The sequence below is a fragment of the Chrysochloris asiatica genome, unplaced genomic scaffold, assembly GCF_000296735.1.
Source record: "Chrysochloris asiatica unplaced genomic scaffold, ChrAsi1.0 scaffold00187, whole genome shotgun sequence".
NCBI classification, from domain to species: domain Eukaryota; kingdom Metazoa; phylum Chordata; class Mammalia; order Afrosoricida; family Chrysochloridae; genus Chrysochloris; species Chrysochloris asiatica.
The window spans coordinates 254,867-266,313 of record NW_006408705.1 but is presented as its reverse complement, the minus strand read 5'-3'; positions in this window follow the sequence as shown (position 1 = coordinate 266,313).

Sequence of the window (11,447 nt, the reverse complement as noted above, 5' to 3'; positions counted from 1 at the left end):
ACTCATGTTTTGGCTTGTATTTCTTGTGGGTAAATACCAAGTAAAGGAATTGCTGGATCATAAAGTATTTCTATTTCCAACCTTCTGTGGAAAAGCCATATTGCTTTCCAGAGTGATTGGACCATTTTGCAATCCTACCAACAATGTAGAAGGGTCCCAGCATCTCCACATCCTTGCCAGCATTTATTGTCCTCTACATTTTTTAGCTTTGCTGTCATTGCTGGTGTGAGATAATATCTCGTTGTTTTGATTTGCATCTCTCTAATGGGAGCTCTGGTAGCGTAGTGGTTACGAATCAGGCTGCGAACCTTAAGGTCAGCGGTTTGAAACTACCAGCTGCTCCGCGGGAGAAAGATGAGGCTTTCTACTCCCGTAAAGATTTACACCCTCGGAAACCCTGTACAGGGTTGCTATGGGTCAGAAACGACTCGATGGCACATAACAACAACAACAACAATGGCTAGTGATCATGAACATTTCTTCATATGTTTGTTGGCTGCCTGGATCTCCTTCTTGATTAAGTGTCTGTTCATGCCCTATGCCCATTTTTTAATTGTGCTATTTATCTTTTTCATGTAGAGGTGCTGTATTTTCCTATATATTTTGGAAATGAGTCCCTTGGATGATGTGTTGTTGCAAAAGAATTTTTTCCCATTCTGTGGGCTCCCTTTTTACTGTTTTGCTGAAGTCTTTTGATGCACATAAGTTTTTAATTTTCAGTATGTCTCAATCTTCAATTTTGTCTACTTTTGTTTGTGTAGTTTTCAAAATGTTTGGTAGTCTGTGTATTTCCTATATTAGAGCGCTCACATTTTTTCATTGATGACCTTCATAATTCTGGGATTCACATATACATCTTTAATCCATGTTGTGTTGGTTTTTGTATAGGGTGTGAAGTAAAATGGTCTTGTTTCAATATTTTGCATATTGATTTCCAGTTCTGCCAGCACCATCTGTTGAAGAGACTATCTCCTTCCCTTGCAATATACCTAGGCACTTGGTCGAAAACTGTTTCTAGGAACTTTATGAATTCACGTTAAATATCTTCTTTCACCCAGTCACTTTTCAGCCAGGTGTTATTCAGTTTCCATGTATTCGACTCGATTTCTTTGGTCTTCTTATTGTTGATATCTAGGTTTATAGCATTGTGGTCTGAAAAGATGCTTTGTAGTATATTGATGTTTGTAAATTTATGGAGGCTTGCTTTATGACCTTACACATGGTCAATTCTGGAGGATGTTCCATGTGCACTGGATAAGAATGTATATTGTACTATTGTTGAGTTGAATGCTTTGTACACATTTATGAGGTAAATTTGGTTGATTGTGCTGTTTAATTCCTCTGTAACTTTGTCAAGTAACTTTCTGGTTGTTCTGTTCCTTTTCAAAAGTGGTGTATTAAAATCTCCCACTATAATTGTAGACTTATCTATTTCTTTCTTCAATTCTAGTAAGGTTTGCTTCATATATCTTGGTGCTTTTTGATTGGGAATGTAGATATTTATTATGCTTGTGTTGTGTTGCTCAATTGACCATTTAATCATGAGACAGTGTCCTTCTTTATCTCTTATGCTGGTTATTGTCTTAAAGTTTACTTTATCAGAAATTAGTATTGCCACTCCTGCTTGTTTACAGTTGCAGTTAGCTTGGTATATTTTTTTCTTTCCTTTAACTTTTAGTCTGTTTTTGTCTTTGTGTGCAAGGTGTGTCTCTTTCAGGCAGCATATTGAAAGTTTTGTTTGTTTTTTTTTTTCTTATCCATACTGCCACTCTCTGTCTCTTCACTGGTGCATTCAATCCATTCAATGTAATTATCGATAGGTATGAATTAATTGCTGCCATTCCTTTTTGATAATGCTGTTCATTCCTTTGTTCTACATGCCTTCTTGTACTGAGTTTGTGTTTTTTATGCTATTTCTTGTTGTTTTTTTTTTCTTAGTTTTCATGTTTGCTTGTTCTGCATAGAAGTTCATTTTCATGGTAATTTGTGAAATATTAACTTTCTTTGGAGTTACCTTATAGTCTATTAGCTTTTCTCTCCATTTAAGACAATCTATTGTATCCTGTATTGTACCTGACCTCCTCATGACCAGGATCTCTGTTCCTACGTTTTTCCCTATTTTGACATTTATATTATTTTGATCATTGGCTGGCCTCCGAGCTCCTTTGAATTCGTTGTTGTAGTTTTATTCTGTTCTGGACTCTGCTATCCATCATCTGAGTTTCAGATGGTGTTGCCACATCTGCCAATCTCTGGTTGTTGTCTGTTCTTGTTGATTTTCAGTGCAAAGAACTCCCTTTAGGATGTTTTGTAGTGCTGAATTGTCCTTGACAAAATCTCTTAGCTTCTGTTTATCCTGGAATGGTTTGATTGCACCATTGTATTTGATTGACAGTTTTGCTGGATAGACGATTCTTTGTTGGCAGTTTTTTCTTTTAGGGTTTTGTATATTTCTCCCCATTGCCTTCTTGCCTCCATGGTTTCTGCTGAGAAATCAGAGCTTAATCTGATTTGCTTGCCTTTGTAAGTAACACTTCTCTTTTTCCTGGCTGCTTTTAGGATTCTTTCCTTGTCTTAGATTTTGGAGAGCTCGATTATTATATGTCTTGGTGATTTTCTTTTGGGGTGTATCATTCCTGGGGTATGTTTGGCTTCTTGAATGTTTATTTTCTCATTTTTCAAGATGTTAGGGACATTTTCTTCCAGAAGCTCTTTAACTATCTCCTGTGTGGACTTCTCTGACTCTTCTTGTTCTGGAATGCCAATAATTCTTAAGTAGTTCCTCTTCATGTTTTCCAACATGAATCTTAGATAGAGTCTCTTCAGATTTTTTTTTTTATCCTTTTTTCTGCTTGCTCTTCTATCTTAGCAGTATTGAGAGATTTGTCTTCCAGATCACTGGTTCTGGCTTCCATCTCTTCAATTCTGTTCCTTTTCCCTTTCAGTGTGTTGTCCATTTCTGATATTTTTTAAATTAATCATCTTGACCTCTTTTTGCAGGTTTTGTATTGTTTCCAATGCTGTATCAATCTTGTTTGATTGCTCTTGAAGTACTTTCCTGACTTTTTCCTTGTTTTGCTCCACCCCTTTTTGGAGCATTTGAATTTGTTTCCATATCATTCTTCTGAATTCCTTCACGGGCAAATCCAAAAACTGCTCTTCCTCTTCTGGAGAGCCTTTGTCTGTCTCCAACTCATTTGTATCTGTTATTCTTTTCTGGTTTTGGACATGTTTTGAGAATTTTTGTTGTGCTCTTTGTGTGCGTGTGTGTGTATGTGTCATTTTCAGTAGTTATGTGAATTTCTTAATGCTTAAATGGATGTTTGCTGCTGTGTTATTAAGCTTACTGTGTGTCTCCTGGTAGATATGATCAGGAGATAATCTTCCTTTTTCGTGTGTAATGCTTAGCAACTGTTATTAGCTCTTGTCTCAATGATGGGATATTATGGAGTATGCTTGTAGCTTGGCTATATGGCCACAATTGCGGTCTCTTCCTGAGTAACGTAGGAAGAAAAAGCTCCCACCTCCAGGAAAAATGAGTGATCAAAAGGACCAAAAGCAGAAGCAATATAAAAGCAGAGACAAAAATCACCACTTTGAAACAAAAATAAAACTGTGGCCGACTGGCCAGTCACCTTACTATACAGACAGTGTGTGTGCACCATAGAAGTCTCCAGCAATGCGTGGGGGTGTCCGCTCACTCAGGCTCCTCTTCTAGTCACCACTGTAGAAGGGCATACAAATATATTGAAAAGTTAATGGGAGAAAGATTGTCTACTATTTTTGTCTCTGAAGGTCAGTTATGTATCTGCATGTGGTGATTTAGGGCTGCAACCTAGCGGCTATCGTCATAAGCAGGCGCCAAAGAATTTGCTTTTGGTTCCTCTAGGGCTCTTTCTCTCTGTGCCGTGGCAAAAACTGTGGGTTCAATGCTGGACTTTTTTTGGGGTGATCTCCCACCTGCCTGAAGGCTTCTGGGTTGTGCAAAGAATGCGCGAGAGGGAAGAAAAGGAAAAAAATGTGTAAAATCCCCTGGCACCTCCTTTTTGCAAATGTCACTGCACTGCTAAGTGCTGGTTCACTCTGCCCGTCTGGCTGTAGCCCTGCTCTTTGAACTCCGCCTGGATGAGGTGGCCGCAGGGAGAGTTCCATGTCTGAAGTGATTCCTAAATTGCAATATTTTCCTTTTTATCATGATTTTTTCCCACTGGCATGTGTGGGAAACTGACGCCCTGAACCTTATGCTAAATCCAGCGCTCTGGTGCTGTTTGGTGAAAGCAGCTTTTCTGGGTTTTTCAGTCCCTCTCCCATGGAGCCTGTCCTACCTGATGCTGCCTCACCCACTGCCAGAACCGACAGTCTCATCTTCTTTTGATGCTTTCTGAGTCATTCAATATTTTACTAAAGAAATCCTTCAATATTGTGAGTTGAGGCTTAAATTATTTTCTTCAGTTCTTGCAGCTTGAAAAATGCTGAGTATCCTTTTCCTTCTTGGTTTTCTAAGTCCAGGTCCTTGCACAGTTGTATAAATTTTTTGTTTTGTTTTCTCAAGCCGCCCTTTCAAATTTTCTATTCCACTCTTTTATGTCTCATTTCTTCCATTTGCTTTAGCATTTCTGTGCTAGAGAGCAAGTTTTAGAGTCAAAAGACATCCATTTTGGTCTTTTTCTTCTTTCTTATCTTCTTAATGACCTTTTGCTTTCTACCTGTATGATGTTTTTGGTGTCATTCTACAACTCTTCTGGTTTTATGTCATTAGTGTATAATGTATCAAATCTGTTCTTGAAATGGTCTCTAAAATCAAGTGGAATATGTTCAAGGTTATATTTGACTCTCATAGACTTCTTTTAATTTTCTTCAGCTTCACTCTGAACCTTTCTCTTTGCTTCCAATGTTTGCATTCCAATAACCAATGATTATTAGTACACTTTGGTTATATGTTAGATCAATTTCAGTCTGCAGAACATGGTAGAATTTTTCAATTTAAAATCACTGGCTTTAATGGTTGATAACATTTATTTGAAAAATAGTGATACTAACTAGTCTTCCTTGTAGGCATATAGGTATTGTTCTTCAAGATGGTTATTGAAATGTACTTTTTGATGATGAATGTGACATTATTCCTCTTCAGTTTATCATTCTTGATATAGTAAACCATTTGACTGTCTGATTTATAATGGCCAATACCAGTCCATTTCAGCTCACTTTTACTTAGGGAATAGATCTTTTTGTGCTCCATTTAATTTTTGACAACTTCCAAATTTCTTACATTCATACTTCACACATTACATGTTCTTATTATTAATGGATGTTTATAGCTGTTTCTCCTCATTTGAGTTGTGCCAAATCAGCAAAAGAAGATCCTAAAAGCTTTACTCTATTCAGTTCATCACAGTCTTCATGGAAGCTTCTTTTCCCTATTCATACTTTGAGTGCCTTCTAACCTGAAGGAGTTCATCTTCTGGCACTATCTGACAATATTCTAGAGTTTTTCCTAATGTTTCAATATTCAATATTCTGGTGTTATGTGATAGTGTTCCAGTGCTATTCATAAGGTTTTCAGTGACAAAATATTCAGAAGTTGTCTGCTTTGCCTTCTTCCTATTCTGTCTTAGTTTGGAAGTTCTGCTGAAACATACACACTGTGATCTTGTTGGTATTTACAATACCGGTGGCCTAGCTTCCAGCATAATAGAAACACACAAGCCACCATAGTACGACAAGCTGACAGACAAGAGATGAAATGATTATTCTAGTACTAGCTATTTCTCCTTTTTATTCTATGTGTTTTCTTTATATGTTTAGGTGTTGTGGTACCATGAATCTACTTGATATGGCTTTCTATGCAATGTCTTATTATCTCCCACCCAATGATTGAGTGGGAACATATAAATCAGGTGTATGGGACTCTATCTCTAGTGGGAAGGTTAGTTTTACCATACTACTAGTTTTAAAAAGAGCCATCTTAGAAGCAGGAACAGACAGTTCCAGGACCATCAATATGGAAGAGCTACATGCAGACATTGAGATTCCTACTAGGTTAAGTGTCATACATAGAGGCAAGGAGAGACAAATGTATTGTGGGCTTCTGGCTTATGGACTGAGTAAAGATGAGTGTCTTATGGTCAGAATTCTGGCTTTTAGAATATGTCCTTTGATTATTTACAGACTGGCTAATGGAGCTTTGTAACACTTACCCAAGCAGGGAAGATGCCAAGGGACCACATAGTTAAAAGGCCAATGACAAAAGTGAGATGTGCCTGCAGGAAGAGGTGTTCCTGATTGGATAATTACTATATCCTGAGTTGTTTCTGTTCCTGAGTTTCAATTTATCTATGTATATATGTATGTATCTATCTACCTACCTATCTATCTAAGCATGTATGTATAATTTCAGGATGTTGTTGTAGTTGTCATTGAGTCAGCTCCAACTCACCATGTCACAAACTTTTACAGAGTAGACCTGCTCCACAGAATTTTCTTGGCTATCATCTTTATTGAGGTAGATTGCCATGGTGATCCTTGGTGGATTAGAACCAACTTTTATGTTAGTAGAGGAAATCAAACTGTTCACATAAGCCAAGGAACAATTTTATGATAGCTATTAATAACAATTTTTTATGTACCTGGAACTGTACCAGTCACTTTATATACAGAAATCAATTTAATCCTTAAAACAACTACATGTTGTTGTTATTGGGTGCTGTTGAGACAGTTCTGACTCATAGTGACTTTATGAACACAATCAATATTAGGCTTGAGCCTATTGCTGCTGCCACTGTGTCAGTCCATCTCTTGAGGGGTCTTCCTGTTTTTTGCTCACCTTCCACTTTACTAAGCATGATATCCTTCTCCAGGGATGGGTCCCTCCTGTTAATATGACCAAAGTATAAGAGATGAAGTCTCACCATACTGGCTTTTAAGGAACACTCTGGCTGTACTTCTTCCAACACAGATTTGTTTGTTCTCCTAGCAGTCCATGGTACTTTTAGTATTCTTCTCCAACACCATAACTCAAATGCATCAATTCTTCTACTGTCTTTCTTATTCATTGCCCAACTTTTCATGATTATGAGGGTATATATAAGGCATTTGCAAATCTTCTTTGCCAGCATATGAATCTCCTTCCCATATTTGGAAAATACACTTCATGTGACAGACATTTCCTCCAAATAGAAGTTGAAAATATCATACAGTTCTTTATACAGAGTTCTTTACTGCTATGGCCAGGCATATGATGGATACTGAAGCAATTAGAAATATCTGTACTAGAGTATGAGTTTGAGGTTTGCCATATGAGGGAAGAGAGGCCCTTCAAACCCATTATGATGATGGTTGTATACTATTACTTAGGATCCTTTATAAAAGCAACACTACTAGTTTTGAAGACTGTTTTCTTAATTTCCATTAAGAAAATTAATGGAGGTAACTACATTGCAAACATCAGACTTCAATTACCTTAGAGAAAAAGTCTATTTTCAAAAACTAATAGTACTTATTTGCATAGAATCAATGGTCTACTTATATAAATGACTCAGGTTGTCAGACCCATTAACAATGTGGAAACATTTGGGTACATATTCTAAATTGGAGTCTGTTCTCAAAAGTGATACAATTATTTTTCTTGATAAAATTCTCAAAATATGATTTCTTACTATTTCTGATTGTCCTTCTGCTTGACACAATCTGGATAGCTGAGATTCTATTGGATCCCAAGATAATTTTCCTGAGGCATGGGTCTCATCATAGACGTCATTCTGTGGTATATTAATTAGAATAGATGTATATGTGTACATATATGTGTGTGTGTGCATGTGTGTTTGTTGTTGTTGTCAAGTGTTGTTCAATAGGTTCTGACCCATAATGACACTGTATAGGGTTTCTGAGGAAAGGCTGATAAATTTCAACTGCTGACCTTGTCATTCAAACTGACTTTGCAGTCCAGAACATCAGGACTCCATATGTGTGTATAAATATAGCCAGTATTCAAAATTGTATTTAAAAATACAGAAGAATTAATATAGCAAAAAATAGGCCAACTAAGAATTTGAAAATGTAAAATTGCATTGAAATATTGCAGATTATTTTGTTTGTACTTACAAATAGAAAGTGGGTAATATTGGATTCAAGATTTAAATGATTTACCCATTATTATTTTCATTAAGAAAAGCAGTTGTGCTTAACAGTGTAATACAAAGTCCTCTGAATTCTAAATTCTCATAGCAAAAGCCCTGACCCACACACAATCAACAACACATAAACAAAAAATATGGATTTCTTTTTGTTTGTGTTTAACATTAAGTCTAGGATGTGTCTGATTCTTAGAAGACCATTTTTAACATTTGGCTTGGCTATAGTAATTAGCCAAATCCTAGTGTGGTGCTGTGCGTTAATGCTCCAGATTGCAAAGTCATTTGAACTGCAAGGTTAGTGGTTCAAGCTCACAAGCTGCTCCTTGGAAACCCTATACATGGTCGCTATGGGTCGAAACAGACTTGACCGCACTTAACAACAACAATAACATAGTATAATTAGTGCTTCATAGCGATGATAAATGATCATAGTTTAGACATAAGTCCCTGAAGAATGCTACTACCTGTTATAAAATAGAAAACAAATGGCAGAACAAAATAAACGAGGCTGCTTTGTCTCCATAAATTGCCAAATACTAGAGTCATGAGAAGTGTGGAGAGTAAGGGAATTTGAAACAAATAATTTAATTTACATTCCTCAATGGTTAGGGCTTTTTTAGGGCTCCTTCTGATATGAAAGGAGTCCTTGCTTAGTGAAAATGGATGATGTGTTTGACAGTTGGAGTCTACCCAGAGGTAGACTGGGTAATCTACTTCTGAAACATGAGTCATTGAAAACCCTATGGAGTATAGTTCTCCTCTGACTTACATGAGGTCACAGCCAATCAGAATTGGTTAGACAGCAACTGGTTTTTACTGATTGGAGAAGCATGAGGAAATGGTAAATAGTGAGAGAGTCTTTGGGACCCATGAGTATTGTTATTTATATGCCCAGTGTTGGATGTTTAAAATAGAGTTGATTTCCTTCAGAGTGGCCTGTGACTTCTTATCCATCAACAGGTTATATCAAGAGGTGCAGCTATGAGAATCCAGTATCTTGTCACATGGACTAGTGTTTCTGCAAAGGCACCAAAGCAAATTCTCACTAGTTTTGGAGCTTCTCAAATGCCCTGGATGGTCACCATCATGAAGACTCGGGTATCACCTGAAGTCACTGAATGATTTGTCTGTAAATTTTAATATGAAAGTAGGTAAAGGAGTTCATCAGCCCTGAAGTAACTTTAAATTTTATTTTGGTAAGGATTAAATTTCTTATTATATTTCTGTGGTCAAAATATAGCATTTAGCATTTCAGATATGCTGATAAATAATTTCAGTGTTAATACTATAAGAAACATATTACTTGGGGAAAGTTTTGGAATAAAGAATGTATTGATGGAGGTATTTCACTAATATCTAAATCTTCCTTGTCCCCTTATCTTTCAACTAAATCTATCAAAAAAGCTTTGCACCTAAAGCTTTTGTACCTTTTCTTCTATGTGTTTCTTCCAGACTGCTGAACACCACTGGAGCATAAACAAATAAAAAACAAGTAAAATGATATAACTATAATTTCCTAGTCTCAGCCTCAGTTTAATCTTCAAGGTTATCAGAAAAATTTTCTATGTATTTCTATTCCCATTCCCCATATTGTCTTTGCTAACTTTTTATCACTTGAGTACAAGCCCTCCAATTACTCATTCACTTTCAACTATTGACCTTATTTCCCAAGTAACAGAAAAATTAAAAGGGCCAGGAAGAAATTCTCCATTCCAATTTTAATCTTCTCTCCTCTTCCATCTCCAATTTACTATCTCAATGGGAAAATATTCCTGTGTCTGCATCCTGGAACCTCCCATGTCCAGCCATCTCAGTGATCTTACTCTGTGAGATATCTCCTCTTTTAGATCTCTCTTTTCACTGACTCTTTTTTCCCTATCAATATAGTCAATCTTTCCTTGCTCAAAAATAGTGTGAATGACTTTCTTCTTCTTCAAAGTAACCCCTTTTTAATTTCTAGAATACTGTTTCTTCCACCTATCTTGACATTTCAATCTCATGATTTCTTCTCTATATATTCTTTATATGTAACTGTTTCCTGTGACTCTATTCTTGGCTAGGGCCTTAGTGGTACAGTGTATTAAGAACTGGACTGCTGAACACAACACAATAGTTAGTAAGCAAAAACTCACAGGGAGAAAGATTGACAGGCTCAAGAAATCCTAAGGAGTAGTTCTGCTCTATCCTATGGGGTAACTATGAGTTGGAATTGACTCAATGGCAGTGGGTTTTTCATTCTTCAACAAAGAAGCCCTGATGATTGAGTTATTAATGAAAGATCAGTGGTTCAAACCCACTAGACACTTCTTGGGAGGAAGATGAATCTGTCTGCTTCTATAAAGATTTACAGCCTTTAAAACGCTATGGATCAGTTCTACTCTGTCCTTCTTAGATCTCTTGATCTAAGAGTGTTCCTATGAGTTCGAATTGACACTGCGGTAGTGGGTTTATTCTTGGCCACATTTCTTACTTTCTTCATAAGGTAATCTTACCCAATCAAATTGTTAGAACTAATATGATTTTGTTAATAGCTTCCAAATTTTATGTATCTTCTAGATTTCTTTTGTATGTTTCAATATGACCAAATTTCTCTTGGACTTTACCATTTGGGTAGAATGCACAGATAACTCATGCAATTCAGTACATTAAAAAAATTGAATTGATTTTATTTATTCCATCAAATTTATATCAGAATATATTTGCTCAATTAATTGCACCACCATCAACCTGATATCAAGGTTGATACCTGGGACTCATTATTAAATCCTTTATCATACTTCATCTCCAATCATGCACAACAAGGCCACTATGAGCAATTCACCTTAAATAACACTAATATCCATCCTTCCTGCTGCTGTTTTGCTTTGAATTTATGACACTTACTTGAAACACTGCAGACCTGTTTTTTTAAAAGAGACTTTCTTTGGGGGATTTACTCTTTCTTTCTACTACCACCTAAGTGATTCTTATATAATATAAATCTAATCATATCTTTGCTTAAAATTTTCAGTGCCTCCCATTAACTTCAGTCTTTTTCCATACCTATAAAGTTCTTTTCATGTCTTGATCTGGTCTTTGCTCCCTTGTCCTGCCCCATTTCTAATGGTTCTCCAAGTCATACTATGCTCTATCACAAATAGCATTATACTTCAAGATACATCTTTAAATTTAACAATATACAGATAGTTCTCCCAAATCATATCTTCATAAACCTCATATTTTCTGCATATAGTCTTTATTTTATCTTAATTTTTCAGTTTCTAAATTGTTATTTTATTTATTTTTTTAAAGTTTTTATTTTGAATTGAGAGAAAG